The sequence below is a fragment of the Terrapene carolina genome, unplaced genomic scaffold (assembly GCF_002925995.2).
Source record: "Terrapene carolina triunguis isolate 2854851 unplaced genomic scaffold, T_m_triunguis-2.0 Scaffold68, whole genome shotgun sequence".
Taxonomy (NCBI): domain Eukaryota; kingdom Metazoa; phylum Chordata; order Testudines; family Emydidae; genus Terrapene; species Terrapene triunguis.
This window is the reverse complement of record NW_020664419.1, coordinates 10,884,796-10,897,800: the sequence shown is the minus strand read 5'-3', so window position 1 is coordinate 10,897,800 and position 13,005 is coordinate 10,884,796. Positions and strand designations below refer to the sequence as shown.

The 13,005-nt window shown below is 46.2% G+C and overlaps 1 protein-coding gene across 2 annotated transcripts in view; it reads left to right on the top strand.

Annotated features, from left to right (window-relative positions):
- The window catches only part of FRMD4A (FERM domain containing 4A), a 266,873-nt gene that overhangs the window by 60,421 nt on the left and 193,447 nt on the right, over window positions 1-13,005 (top strand). The window contains exon 1 of one of the 2 annotated variants that reach the window (XM_026648648.2): window positions 470-726. The exons of the other annotated variant lie outside the window; for it this stretch is intronic. The gene's annotated coding sequence lies outside the window, so the exon portion shown is untranslated. Of the gene's footprint in view, window positions 1-469; window positions 727-13,005 lie in introns of those variants that run through there. 2 annotated transcript variants of the gene reach the window in all.

The following is a 13,005-nucleotide window of genomic DNA, read 5'->3' as shown; positions in this document are numbered from 1 at the left end:
CCTATCTTTCATCTCCCTTCCCAGGTTTGGCATTAGTCATAAACCCAGATGTTAGAAGGCAGAGCTCCGCAGATCACCAGATGAATATACTTGCACGCTGCTTGGAAGGGTTCATATGTTTCACATGACCCAGCGTCAGTTGCTGATGCTTCCCCCCACCTCTCTTCCCCCCTCTCTCCCTCTCACACACACCCAGAGCCAGCCTCCTTTCATTTAAAGTGTGTTTTTGCCTGCACGTGAGCCATTCATCCGAAAAGCTCTAGAAGCAAATCCCGCAGAAGGGCTCTTGGTTTGCAACTGCTCCCATGCTTTTCTGGTGGCATGTTCTGCATGTGTGAAATCTTGCAGTGTTGCAAGCAGGTTTGGGGTTTTTGTTTTTTTTCTTCTCCCCCACTCTCTCTTGCTAAGCTGCTGAGGATGGAGATTGCTGTGGTTCGCTCTGGATCGCCGCCAGTGTCTATCTGAGAGACCGTTAGCCGGGAGATGGGATGTGGTAGCATTGTGGAACTCCTTGCAGACACACACACAGAGGGAGGGGAGAGAAGAGGAGAAAAGGGCTGTGCCTGCCTCCTAGCGAACCACACCGAGGAGGAGGGACAGGGAAATGGATGCTGCTTGTTAGGCCATAGGCCTGCTTAATCTGGATTTAATGGGATGCTTTTTTCGGTGGACAATCTGGTTGAAATCTGAAGTGCTGCTGCTGCCGCTGAGGTGAAAAAAAGAAAGGTAACGTGTGCCTTTGTTTTCAGATAGGGACTTCGGTGGGGCCAGGGCTTGTGCTGCAAATTTAAAATGCTGTTGGAAGAACAGCTCAAAATAGATCTTTTATCTCTTATCATGTGTAATTAAAAACAAATCTCTCTATAAGAGACAAGGGCTTCCCCTCCCCCACTGATTTTAAATGGAGAGACAGAAATGTGTGTGTTTGCGGAGGGTTACAAATGAATCAATGTTGTGTTCAAGAAGCAGAGGTGCTGGCAGTATGAATTCATTGGGGGTGGGGAGCAGGGCTTTGGGAGGTGGAGATGTTTGAATTCAGACAAATCTGGATGCATGCTTCCATTGACTGCTAAGATGGACTGTTCTTTCTACATTCCAAATGGCTGCAGCAAGTTAAATGCAGAGCTGGGGGTTGCAAAAGCAAAGCCCCAGAAATATTTTCACTTCAAGCATGCTCCTCTTCCTAGATTACAGCAGAAAAGTTGCTACATATGAAGTCTAGAAATGGCAAATAAATGGCCCTGTTTCTAATCTCCTGTGCATATAACTATATGCACTGCAAATGGGTACAAGTAAGATTGTTTTCTCGACTGCATTGTTAACCTGTTTGCTGCTGGGGGAGAATTAGAAAAGTAGCTTTGAGCATCTAATGCAAAATTTCCAGGAGAGACAATTGTTTCTAATAATAGCTCTGGCACTGGTTTAGTAATACACATCCAGGCGCGTGAGTGATCCAGCAAGACTTGCTCGGAGACAACCCAGGTTGTGGAGAAATGTGAACCGCAGCCTTTAAAACATTGTCCTGAGCAAAGTAAAAATAGCTGCACTTAGACATCTTTTAAATGGAAAGGGGAGTATTGTGTATGTTTGTCTGTTCTGTGTGGCACTTAATGGCTCACCACGGAGCTTATAGTTAGAGTGCACATGCCTTTTTCTAAAGCTACGGAGCCTTATTCGGCTTTCCCTTGTCCCAGTTTTATACCAGTGTAACTCCACTGACTTCAACTCACTTCTTCTGGATTCACACTACTCGGATTTTGTGAACAGCCCTGAGGATGTGTGTAGTGCAAGGAATTGGGAGCTCTGGTTTGTGTGACCGTGCTGTTTTCCCTGCCGAAAACTGAATCCCTGGCACCAGAGAGATCTTGATGGTGCTAAACTAGAAGATTGATTCTCTTTCGCGTTCTGGGGATGGCAGAGGGCCCACAAGGAAGGCTGCTGTGTGAATAGCTGACTCTACACTGTTTGAACCCGTTGCTTGCTGCTGACCCTGGCAATGTTATTGTGCTTTGGCTCAGGATGGCTGCTCAGAGCTACTTGTTCTAACCTTTCTGGCACAAGTTACCAGAAGCTTATCCTCTGCTGAAAACGTGCAGCAAGGAATATTTTAGAAAAGAGACACAATAGAGCCATGCTGATTCATACCAGCTGAGGAGCTGGCCCCAACATGTCAGAACTATTTGGGGTTTGTCCTTTCTCAATAATCTGGGGTCCATTCGTAATTTTTTTTAATACCACTAAGGTTCGGTGGCAAAGCAATTCTTTCAAGCAGCCTTTAATGGTAGTTTGGTTTGGGATGTAACCTTTAGGAACAGCATAATCAACCCATGCACAGCAGCGTATGGGGACCTGCTGCTGCTCCCATTCCAATCTTCCATTGATTTCATTGGTGCAGGAATAAACCCAAACTGGTGAGTGCTTGTAAATTGCCCTATGCTGTAGCAGGAAAAGCCGCTGGTGGGGTACAGTTTCAGCAGCAGACAAGTCTGATCATTTTCTGCCCTTGAACATGGAGTTTATTTAAGCACAAAGCGTGCGGAGGGCACTGTGGCAGAAGCCGTTGGTGGCTAAATAGCTGTTGCTTCCTTTAATTAGAGACAGTATTTGAAATGCATGGGAATCAACATCAACCTGAGCTGCTAACGGGAACTGTATTTTCTGCAAAGTGAGGGATCAATCAGGAGGGGAGGAAAATGGTAGAAATTGCTATTAGTAGTTCCCAGGGGCTTGTCTTCATGTACAGTGCTGCAGCAGCACCGCTGTCACACCTTAGTGAAGACACTACTACATCGACGGGAGAATTTCTCCATCAGCGTAGTTTATCCATCTCCCCGAGACGCGGTAGCTATGTTGACGGTAGAAGCTCTCCTGTCGACCTAGCACTATTGACACCAGGATTTTGTTCACAGCCTGGGGTGACGTAGTTATACCAATATAAGTTTGTATCATAGAATATCAGGGTTGGAAGGGACCTCAGGAGGTCATCTAGTCCAACCCCCTGCTCAAAGCAGGACCAATCCTCAACTAAATCATCCCAGCCAGGGCTTTGTCAAGCCTGATCTTAAAAACCTCTAAGGAAGGAGATTCCACCACCTTCCTAGGTAACCCATTCCAGTGCTTCACCACCCTCCTAGTGAAAAAGTTTTTCCTAATATCCAACCTAAACCTCCCCCACTGCAACTTGAGACCATTACTCCTTGTTCTGATACATCCCTCGATCTGCTGGCAATGCTCCTACTTATATAGCCCAAAATGCCGTTAGCCTTCTTGGCAACAAGGGCACACTGTTGACTCATACCCAGCTTCTCGTCCACTGTACCGCCTAGGAACTGCTGCCTAGCTGCTCAGTCCCTAGTCTGTAGCAGTGCATGGGATTCTTCCATCCTAAGTGCAGGATTCTGCACTTGTCCTTGTTGAACCTCATCAGATTTCTTTTGGCCCAATCCTCTAATTTGTCTAGGTCCCTCTGTATCCTATCTCTACCTTCCAGCGTATCTACCACTCCTCCTAGTTTAGTGTCATCTGCAAACTTGCTGAGAGTGCGGGAGTGCAATCCATGCCATCCTCCAGATCATTAATGAAGATATTAAACAAAACCGGCCCCAGGACCGACCCTTGGGGCACTCCGCTTGATACCGGCTGGCAACTAGACATGGAGCCATTGATCACTACCCATTGAGCCCGATGATCTAGCCAGCTTTCTAGCCACCTTATAGTCCATTCATCCAGCCCATACTTCTTTAACTTGCTAGCAAGAATACTGTGGGAGACCGTATCAAAAGCTTTGCTAAAGTCAAGGAATAACACGTCCACTGCTTTCCCCTCATCCACAGACCCAGTTATCTCATCATAAAAGGCAGTTAGGTTAGTCAGGCATGACTTGCCCTTGGTGAATCCATGCTGACTGTTCCTGATCATTTTCTTCTCCTCTAAGTGCTTCAGAATTGATTCCTTGAGGACCTGCTCCATGATTTTTCCAAGGACTGAGGTGAGGCTGACTGGCCTGTAGTTCCCCAGATCCTCTTCTTCCCTTTTTTAAAGATGGGCACTACATTAGCCTTTTTCCAGACATCTGGGACCTCCCCCGATCCTTAGTCTGCAAGTGAGGAGTCAGCTACTCAGCAGGAGTAAGACTGGCTGGATTTAGCCCTGTGAGAATGTAAAATAAACCCTTGTGCTCTAGGTAAAGTTGTTTTTTAAGACACATGCTAGGATTGTGGTACCTGTGCTATTATGAAAACGTAGCTAGGTACAAGAGTGATCACTAGTTTAATGAGGAATTATTACCCACTCTTGATCTGATAGGCATCTTCTAGTGCTCTCCTCTCCAGGCACTCTGAATTTATTAATGGAGAGTGAAAATTTTCAGCTACTACATCCTGTGAGCTGACTGTCAAATCATATAGGGCCTCATCCAACATCCATAGAAATTAGTGAGAGCCTTGCTATTGATTTCAATGGCCATTGGATCAAGCCTTTACGGGTGATATGACACGTGACAGCACAACTTTATATGTACAGCATCTTCCATACGAACAGTACCCCAAAATATTTTACAGACTTAAAGACCGCAGCGAGGAGGAAAAATAGGATGATGGTTATTGCTGTTGGTTAGTATTTGTATAATACCAGGAGAGTCTTGGGGGCTTAAATAACCGCAGAGGGAGAGTAAAACCACAGAGTATAGACAGGAGAGGAAAGATCCATTGAAATGAGATGGAGAGTCATTGCAGTGGAAATGACGGCTGTGGCAGGAGCTGCAGTGGAGGAGGCTATCGCACCGAGCAAGATGTGATGTGAAAAGAGGCCAGTGATAGACAGCCGTGGAGAGGACAGAGAACAAGGTCGATGAGGAATGGGGTGATGATGGAAGTGTCTTGGTTTATATGAAAGGAATGTAAGAGTTAGATGGGTTCAGTATTCAGCAGCATCTCCTGAAGATGTTGCCTGGTGACACCGGTGATCTTTCACCGGGGCTAAGAAGGGCTGGACTGGGTCAAATGTGGATTGCAATCCACCAGGCAATGCCTTGGTGCTGCAGGAAGTGGTGTTGGGGACTGAGTACATAACAATCTTTTGGCATGTGCACTTTGCAAAGTATGAGCACTAGTTGCTTAGTCCTCCCAAGCCCCCTTCCAAGCTAGGTCCGTGAATATCAGTATTACCCACTTTACAGATGGGGAAAATGGAAGAAGAAAAATGATTCTCTGTGGCCTTATAGTGGAGTTTAGGTGTCCCAGCTTCCTGGTATTGAGATCTATCCACTAGAGACCATAACTGATTGCCAAACTCTTCTCTCTGATTCAGTACTGAATAGAGGCTCCCGTGTGGTGGGTGGGGGGACGCTGTCATGTTGATGAACTACAAACACAAGGGGTTTGATTCTCTCTTCCTCTGTTCCAAGCCGCCTTTGCACTCTGGCTCCTTATGGGGCAGCTGGGGGCCTGATGACCTACTTCTTTGGCTACAACAGCCCCCTAAGGGCTGTTCACTAGATGAGTCACTGGAGCATGGTGTGCTCTGGTCATGATCACTTCCCTATTACACCCCCTATTCCAGGGCTGTGATAGAGATGTTCCAGCAGCTCCATGAAGTATCCCTGCACAATGGGTGTATTCCCAGGGGGCTCCTGTTTAAATCCCTGGAGGAACTTAAAACACAAGAGAGAACCGAACCCAGGGTCTTGGCCTCTTTTGGTGCTTAAAGAGCCCATTGCGCTTTTCATAAGAGTAGGAATGTTCCAAATTCCATTTCAGCTAACTAGACACTTTCTGCATTAAATTCCCACTGCAATTTTCGATTGGATATGGCTTTCTTCTTTGCTTCTTTGCTGTTGTGGAATGTTGCCTCATGCTGGTTGCTGCGTTCCACCCCAGAGGTGGCTACCTTTTACGTGCTGGTGATGAAGTGACCCTTTTGTCCTTTACCTGCTTCACTGGGGTGTTGTATGACATAATTAAGCAAATTTTGTAAAGTTCATTGAAATCACCAAACAAAGAACTTTATATAAAAGCGAACTATTACTATTACAATGCTTCACACCTAGTCTAGAAGGCGAGCTGCGGTATTTGTAAAAATAAAACACGCTGGAAATGATTCAAAACAATTGCTAACCCATTTCGTCCCATATAAGTCCTTACGCGATGTGATTATTGCAGGAGTGTGTGAGTGCTTTTAGACAATGAATGCTGTGCTGGCAAATGTGCAAGGCTTTGATTCTGTGTTTAGATTTTTCCTTCTTAGAAGTTCAAAATCTCTCAATCAAAATAAATCCACTCTTGTTTTAGTTTCCTAGCCACATGGGTTCCAGCGTGGCTAGAGCCATACCACACACACTGAACTATCATCGGTATCCTGTCCGTCTGTGCTGAAAGCACCAGTATAGTCAGGAACAGTTCTGCCAATTGCAGAGCAGCAAAACATCTGACCCTAATGCTGTTAGACAGCATTTGCATAGGACAAGTCTACTGTGAAAACTGCCGTATCAAGCAAATGGTTTTCAGAATCAGCACAAAATCCTGTTGTCAAAAATCTTCACAACAGCACTTTCAATTAAGCTTCCTAAATCCCCAAACCAAACAACCACTCCATCCCCTTTATTATCAGCATGCGCCTGCCCTACGCAATGTCACAGAGAATCGCTCCAGTTTTTACCATATTCATTTGTGACTGAAACTTTACTCCCGTCAGCGAGAGACTGTAGATCACACTGTTTTTTAAAGGTCTGTTTTGCCCTTGATATATACATGAATGGTAACTCTTATTAGCATCGCTGAAACTCTATGTTGGGTTTCTCTAGGGTGCCCGTCACCATGGCACCCAACTGCCACGTATGCTTTTGTATCAAGGGGGAGATTGGACCCCTTCATTTTCAAATGAAATATTTGCTGTCGAGGACGAGGGTGTCTTAGGGGATTTGTAATAAGATATGGTGCCTGGTTTATATACGCGCACGCACAGCGCAATGATGAAGCAAGCTGGAGAAAAGCAAATTGCTAAGGCCCCTCCTATAGCGTCTTGTGATGTTAAAGTTGTTGGGATTTAAAAAAAAACAAAAAACTCTGGAGAGGTTTAGACGCCATGGGAAATTCTATAGCCATTTAGGAAACGGTAACATGGCAACAGAAGGCTTCCACTTGGACTCATGCAGCAAGATGAAATTGGATGGGGGAGGGGAGATGTATACCTGAGCGAGACCGTGGAGATTTGGAGGCCATCCAGAAGCATCTGGGAAGCATTAGAAAGTTCGGCCTGCATCAAACATGCTGCATGAGAACAGGAGGAAACGCCTTGAAATGGTCTTTCTTTAATCATTAGAGATTCTGGGGCCTCTCCCCGCTTAGGCACGGAATGGATCGGTGTGGCAGAAGTTAGGAACTAGTCAGTTTCAAACAGTGTATAGTATTCTTCACTTCCTGTCCCAAACTCTTGTGTAGTGTTGCTGTGCGCGGTTATATAGCCGCTGTGGTTCGCTCCAGAAGTGGGTGCATGTCACTGGTGGGTAAAGTGATTGCTATCCCGAGTACAAGATCCTGTCATTGCTGGGGGCAGGAAGCAGGGACTGTAGAGGTACCGGCTGTGTGTCCAGCAAACTCTCTTCCCCTCCGCATCTCTGCTATTGGGCTGGCCACACTTGCAGCTCTTATCAGGGACATAGCCAGGCCCACCCAAATCTGAGCAGGGATCTAGTGCTGCCACAGCGGCCCGGCGCGTCACTCGGGCACCTGAACTCCAGGACCTGAGCTTGCCCTTCAGCTCTGGCAGCTCTGCCTTGCCATTTTCTGAGCCAGCCCATGCGCATGCCCACCTCGGCAGGTGAAGCCCCGTGTCTGGGAGCACCAGGGCTAGGAAGAGCGTGTGGCGTCGGGGGAGAAGCTGAGCGAGCAGGTGCTTCGGGGCTGCCCGTTGGCCCGTGGCGCTCTCCGCACAGCTCATCCCCTGCACAGCGGAAGGCAGCAGGGAGGCTGGTCTCTCTGCAGAGCTCCCAGGAGAGGATGCACTTTGCTGGGCAACTCAGTACAGAGTCCGGGCCAACTTGCGCCCACAGGCAAGCCCCTGTTCATGCCCCCACAGCGCAGCTGGAGCTGACCTGGCACAGGGGCCGTACAGCCCTCAGGAGACGCAAGTCCCCAGCTGAAGGCCAGCAGCCCAGACCCCGCAATGAGGCAACGGCTCCCTCTCTTCCCCTGCTGCAGAGTCAGGGCACAGCCGAGGGGACCAGCAGTCCCTGCCCCGGCCTGGCTGCACAGCCAGCCGGCATGGCCAGTGGGCAGCACAGTCTGTCATTGCCCGTCCACCCTAAAGTCGGGGCCCACCCAAATGTCCACTTCTAGCTACGCCACTGGCTTCTACGCAAAGGCTGCTCAGGACTAGCGCATCTGTGGGAGCTGGCCCTCACAAAGGGAGAGTGGGGAGAAGGCAGGACCACACCTCACAGCCTGCACTCCCCAGCCAGTAGCGTTGTGTGTATGCAGAGGGGCAGCACGTCCTGCACCCTCCCCTCAGGGAAGTATTGTGCCCATAGAAAAGTGATAATGCGTCCCAGGAACTCCCACTGGGGCGGGGCAGCTCTGTCCCCATCCCAGCTCAGAGCTGAGCCTGAGTGGCACAGTCCAGCCCACAGTACGGAGACAGGCCCAGACCAAAACTGCATTGAACCGTGTAATACAGAGCTGGAAGGGACCTCAGGAGGTCACCTAGTCCAGCCCCCTGTGCTGAGGCAGGATCAACTGAACCTAGACCAACCCTGACAGGTGTTTGTCCAACCTGTTCTTAAAAACCTCCAGTGACTGGGATTCCACAACCTCCTTTGGAAGCCTATTCCAGGGCTTAACTACCTTTATTGTTTGAAAGCTTTCCCTAATATCTAACCTAAATCTCTCTTGCTGAAGATTAAGCCCATTACTTCTTGTTCTACCTTCAGTGGACCTGGAGAACAATTGATCACAGTAAGACCTCTGTATAACAGCCCCTAATATATTTGAAGACTGTTATCAGGTCCCCCCTCAGTCTTCTTTTCACAAGACTAAACATGTCCAGTTTTTTAAACCTTTCCTTGTAGGTCAGGTTTTCTAACCTTTTCTTATTTTTGTTGCTCTCCCCTGGACTCTCTCCAATTTGTTCACATCTTTCTTACATAAGAACATTAGAATGGCCATACTGGGTCAGATCAAAGGTCCATCTAGCCCAGAATCCTGTCTTTCAAAAGTGACCAATGCCAGGTTCTTCAGAGGGAATGAACAGAACAGGTATTCAAGTTCTTAAAGAGTGGTGACCAGAATTGGTCACAGTACTCCAGCTGAGGCCTCAGCAGTGCCGAGTAGAGCCGGAAAATTACCTCCCTGGTCTTCCATAAAACATTCCTGTTAAAACACACCACAATAATAGTTGCCTTTTTTTGCGACTACATCACATTGTTCACTCATATTCAATTTGTGATCTACTATAATCTCCAAATCCTTTTCTGCAGTGCCACCACCTAGCCAGTTATTCTCCATTTTGTAGATGTGCATTTGATTTTTCCTTCCTAAGTGTAGTACCTTGCACTTGTCTTTATTGAATTTCAACTTGTTGAATGCAGACTAATTCTCTAGTTTGTCATGGTCATTTTGATTCTAATCCTGTCCTCCAAAATGCTTGCAACTCCTCCCAGTTTGGTGTCATCTGCAAATTTTATAAGCATACTCTTCACTCCATTATCCAAGTCATTAATGAAAATATGGAATAGTACTGGACCCAGGATTGATCCCTGCACGACCCTACTAGATACACCCTCCCAGTTTGATAGTGAACCACTGCTAACTACTCTTTGAGGATGGTCTTTCAACAAGTTGTGCACTTACCTTATAGTAATTTCATCTAGACCACAGCTCCCTAGTTTGCTTATGAGAATGTCAAGTGGGCCTGTGACAAAAACCTTACTAAAATCAAGATAGATCACGTCTCCTGCTTCCCAACTATCCACTAGGCCAGTAACCCTGTGTAAAAAGGAAATTACTGGTAGTTTGGTTTGGCATGATTTATTCTTGACAAACCTATGCCGGCTATTCCTTATAAACCTATTATCCTCCAGGTGCTTACAAATTGATTGTTTAATCATTTGTTCCAATATCTTTCCAGGTAGAAATTCCAATCTGTAGCCAAAGTTTGCAGCTTGGCCCTGTCTCTAATAAAGCATGTAGGACTTTGACAGTAAGTCCCGCATCCTTAAGTCCAATACACTCTGCATGCTTCCCTGTCCTTCTTGTAATAAGAACAGGAGTACTTGTGGCACCTTAGAGACTAACAAATTTATTAGAGCATAAGCTTTCGTGGGCTACAACCCACTTCTTCGGATGCATATTGATATGCATCCGAAGAAGTGGGTTGTAGCCCACGAAAGCTTATGCTCTAATAAATTTGTTAGTCTCTAAGGTGCCACAAGTACTCCTGTTCTTTTTGCGGATACAGACTAACACGGCTGCTCTTCTTGTAATACAGTTTGATACAAGTTTCAGGGCTATGGTGCATAGCATCATCTGGTGTAGATACATTGACTTCTATGAAGCAGCATCCACTTATGCTAGCTGAAGGTCTGGCCCTGTAAATTAAATATATGGTACAGTTACTGAAAGCCTGTGTTGTGAATAACCCCAAACAGCCTACTCAGCTAATAAAAGCAACTACACCACCTAAATGAGTGAATGTGTAGCAGTACAATAGATACAACAGACAGTACTGAAATGGGTATTTTAAGAATTAAGTCCCGATTTGCCCTTCAAGAATAACTCACACATTCTGTTGCTTCCAGCATCTGGGTCAGTTTAGTCAATCTCCTAGGAACCCACATTGATTTTTTTTTTCCTGCAGATCACATTAGTTTCAACCACAAAGAAATTGTCCTGTTCTCCTGTATAATTAAGCCAAACTTCCTGCAAACGTTTTCTCATTAGGCTGCTTTGTTCTCTTGTAAAAATTACTGCCTGGTCCACATCCACAAAGGAATTATACTAGGAGACATTTGTGGAAAACATGATGAGGTAAAAGGCTGGTGATATCAAAAAGATTTGATTTTTTTGATGATTTGTTAAAAAGAATTAAGTCAGCCGTAGAAGACGTCAAGAGCTACTCAGACACCTTCGGAGAAAAGAATTTATTATGAATTATATTACATTAGTGTCTAGATTTCCTAAGCAAGATCCAGGCCCACTGTCCTGGGCACTGTACAAATGTGTAGTGAGGCACAGTCCTGACCCAGAGAGCTTACAGTCTAAGTAGACAAGCCAGAAAAAGGGTGGGAAGGGCCATAAAGAAGTGAAGTGACTTGACAACTGGTGATGTGAGACCACTGCCTAGCGTGCTGACTCCTTGTGCTTCCCCATCTGTCTGTATCCAGCTGTTGTCTCTTGTCTTATACTTAAACTGTAGCTCTTTGGGGCAGGCACTGCATGTTCTGTTTGTACAGCCCCCAGCACAGTGAGGTCCCGGTCAATAACTAGGGCTTCGATGGTGATACAGATAACAAACTAATAATAACGTCTGAGATCATGCGGCAGATCAGTGGGGGAACAGAGGTTAGAACTCTGACTCCCAGTCCTGTTCCCTAGACCACACTGTCTCTTGGTCACTGTGGATTTTCACACTAAAAATTGGGACTAATATGGGAGTGGCGGGCAGGGAGTGATGTCTGGTCCAAGGTATCAAAACACAGAGAGATATGCTCGAAACTCCATCAGCCAACCACCCCAATGTTGGATGCTCTGCAAATGTATGCAAAAACATACTCCTTTCTCAGACTCCTCATTCTCCGTGCCTACCAACCCCTCATCTCTTTCTTCTTCTACTTCTTCTTCCTATTTACTTGTTCTGCTGAGGTGTCTAGGAACCCCATTGCTAGGCACTGTACAAACACAGAACTCCAAGACAGTCCCTGTCCCAAGAAGCTTACAGTATAAGTAAGTGTGTGTTTCTTTCATCCACCTGTTATGTCTTGTCATTAACATAAATTGTAAGTTCTTCAGGTCTCCTTTACTACATGTTTGTCCAGTGCCTAGCACAATGGCACCTCACTCCCTCATTACAATCTCTGGGCGCTACTGTCATACAAATAATAATTCATCATGAAGCCCATACATATGCAGTAAGAACAGTATACCACTGTCAAGTCCATTCATGTCATTTCCATTGGCACGGCTAGTAGATTTCCCCCCCTCCCGCCCCCCATTTGCAATGCATGCAGAAAGTAGAGCATTGGTAGCATTTGCTCTTTACATTTCTGTGTTAAGCTGGCACATTGATCAAGGGTCTTCCAAGACACCTAAAGCCACTTCCCGGCGTTCGGTACGCACAACATGTCAACTTCGCAGTCAGGAGTCACAAGCGGCTGAGCAGAACATTTTTGAGTGACTTCAGGGTTCCCTCTATTAGCAGCAGTTGCAGTCAGCTCTAGGCAGAAACTGATCTATTAGATCTATTAGCCTGTGCAATAGTCTCCCAAGGGAAGTGATGGAAGCCCCATCACTTGACTCATTTTAACCTAGTCTGGACAAAGCGCTAGGAAAATGTACTGCAGGGAACAATCCTGAGCTGGCAGAGGGTGGAGCAGGTGTCCTGACAGGATAGATCATTCATTTATTTATTATTTATTCCATTTCTATAGCTCTTATCATCTTGAGGTGTTTGTAACAATTACATTAAAAGTACAGACGTCGGACAGGAGCAACAAACAGTTCCCAGATCCAACCATAAGGAAAGGTTGGACGGGCAGCAAGGCCCTGATCCAGATAAGCACTTAAGCACATGCTTAACTTTGCAAGATGGACTTGAGCAGGGGCTTAAAGTTAAGCATGTGCTTAACTGCCTTGCTGAATGGAAACCTATATGGTAAGGAGCCATGCAGGTGGGAAGGAAGAAGCATTTTCAGGGTCCCCACCCAAATGCAGAGTATGTTGCAAACTGAGCAGCATTTGAGACGTCTGACCTTGTGACCAATGACTCTTTGGCCATGTCTCAGACTAAGAAAATAGG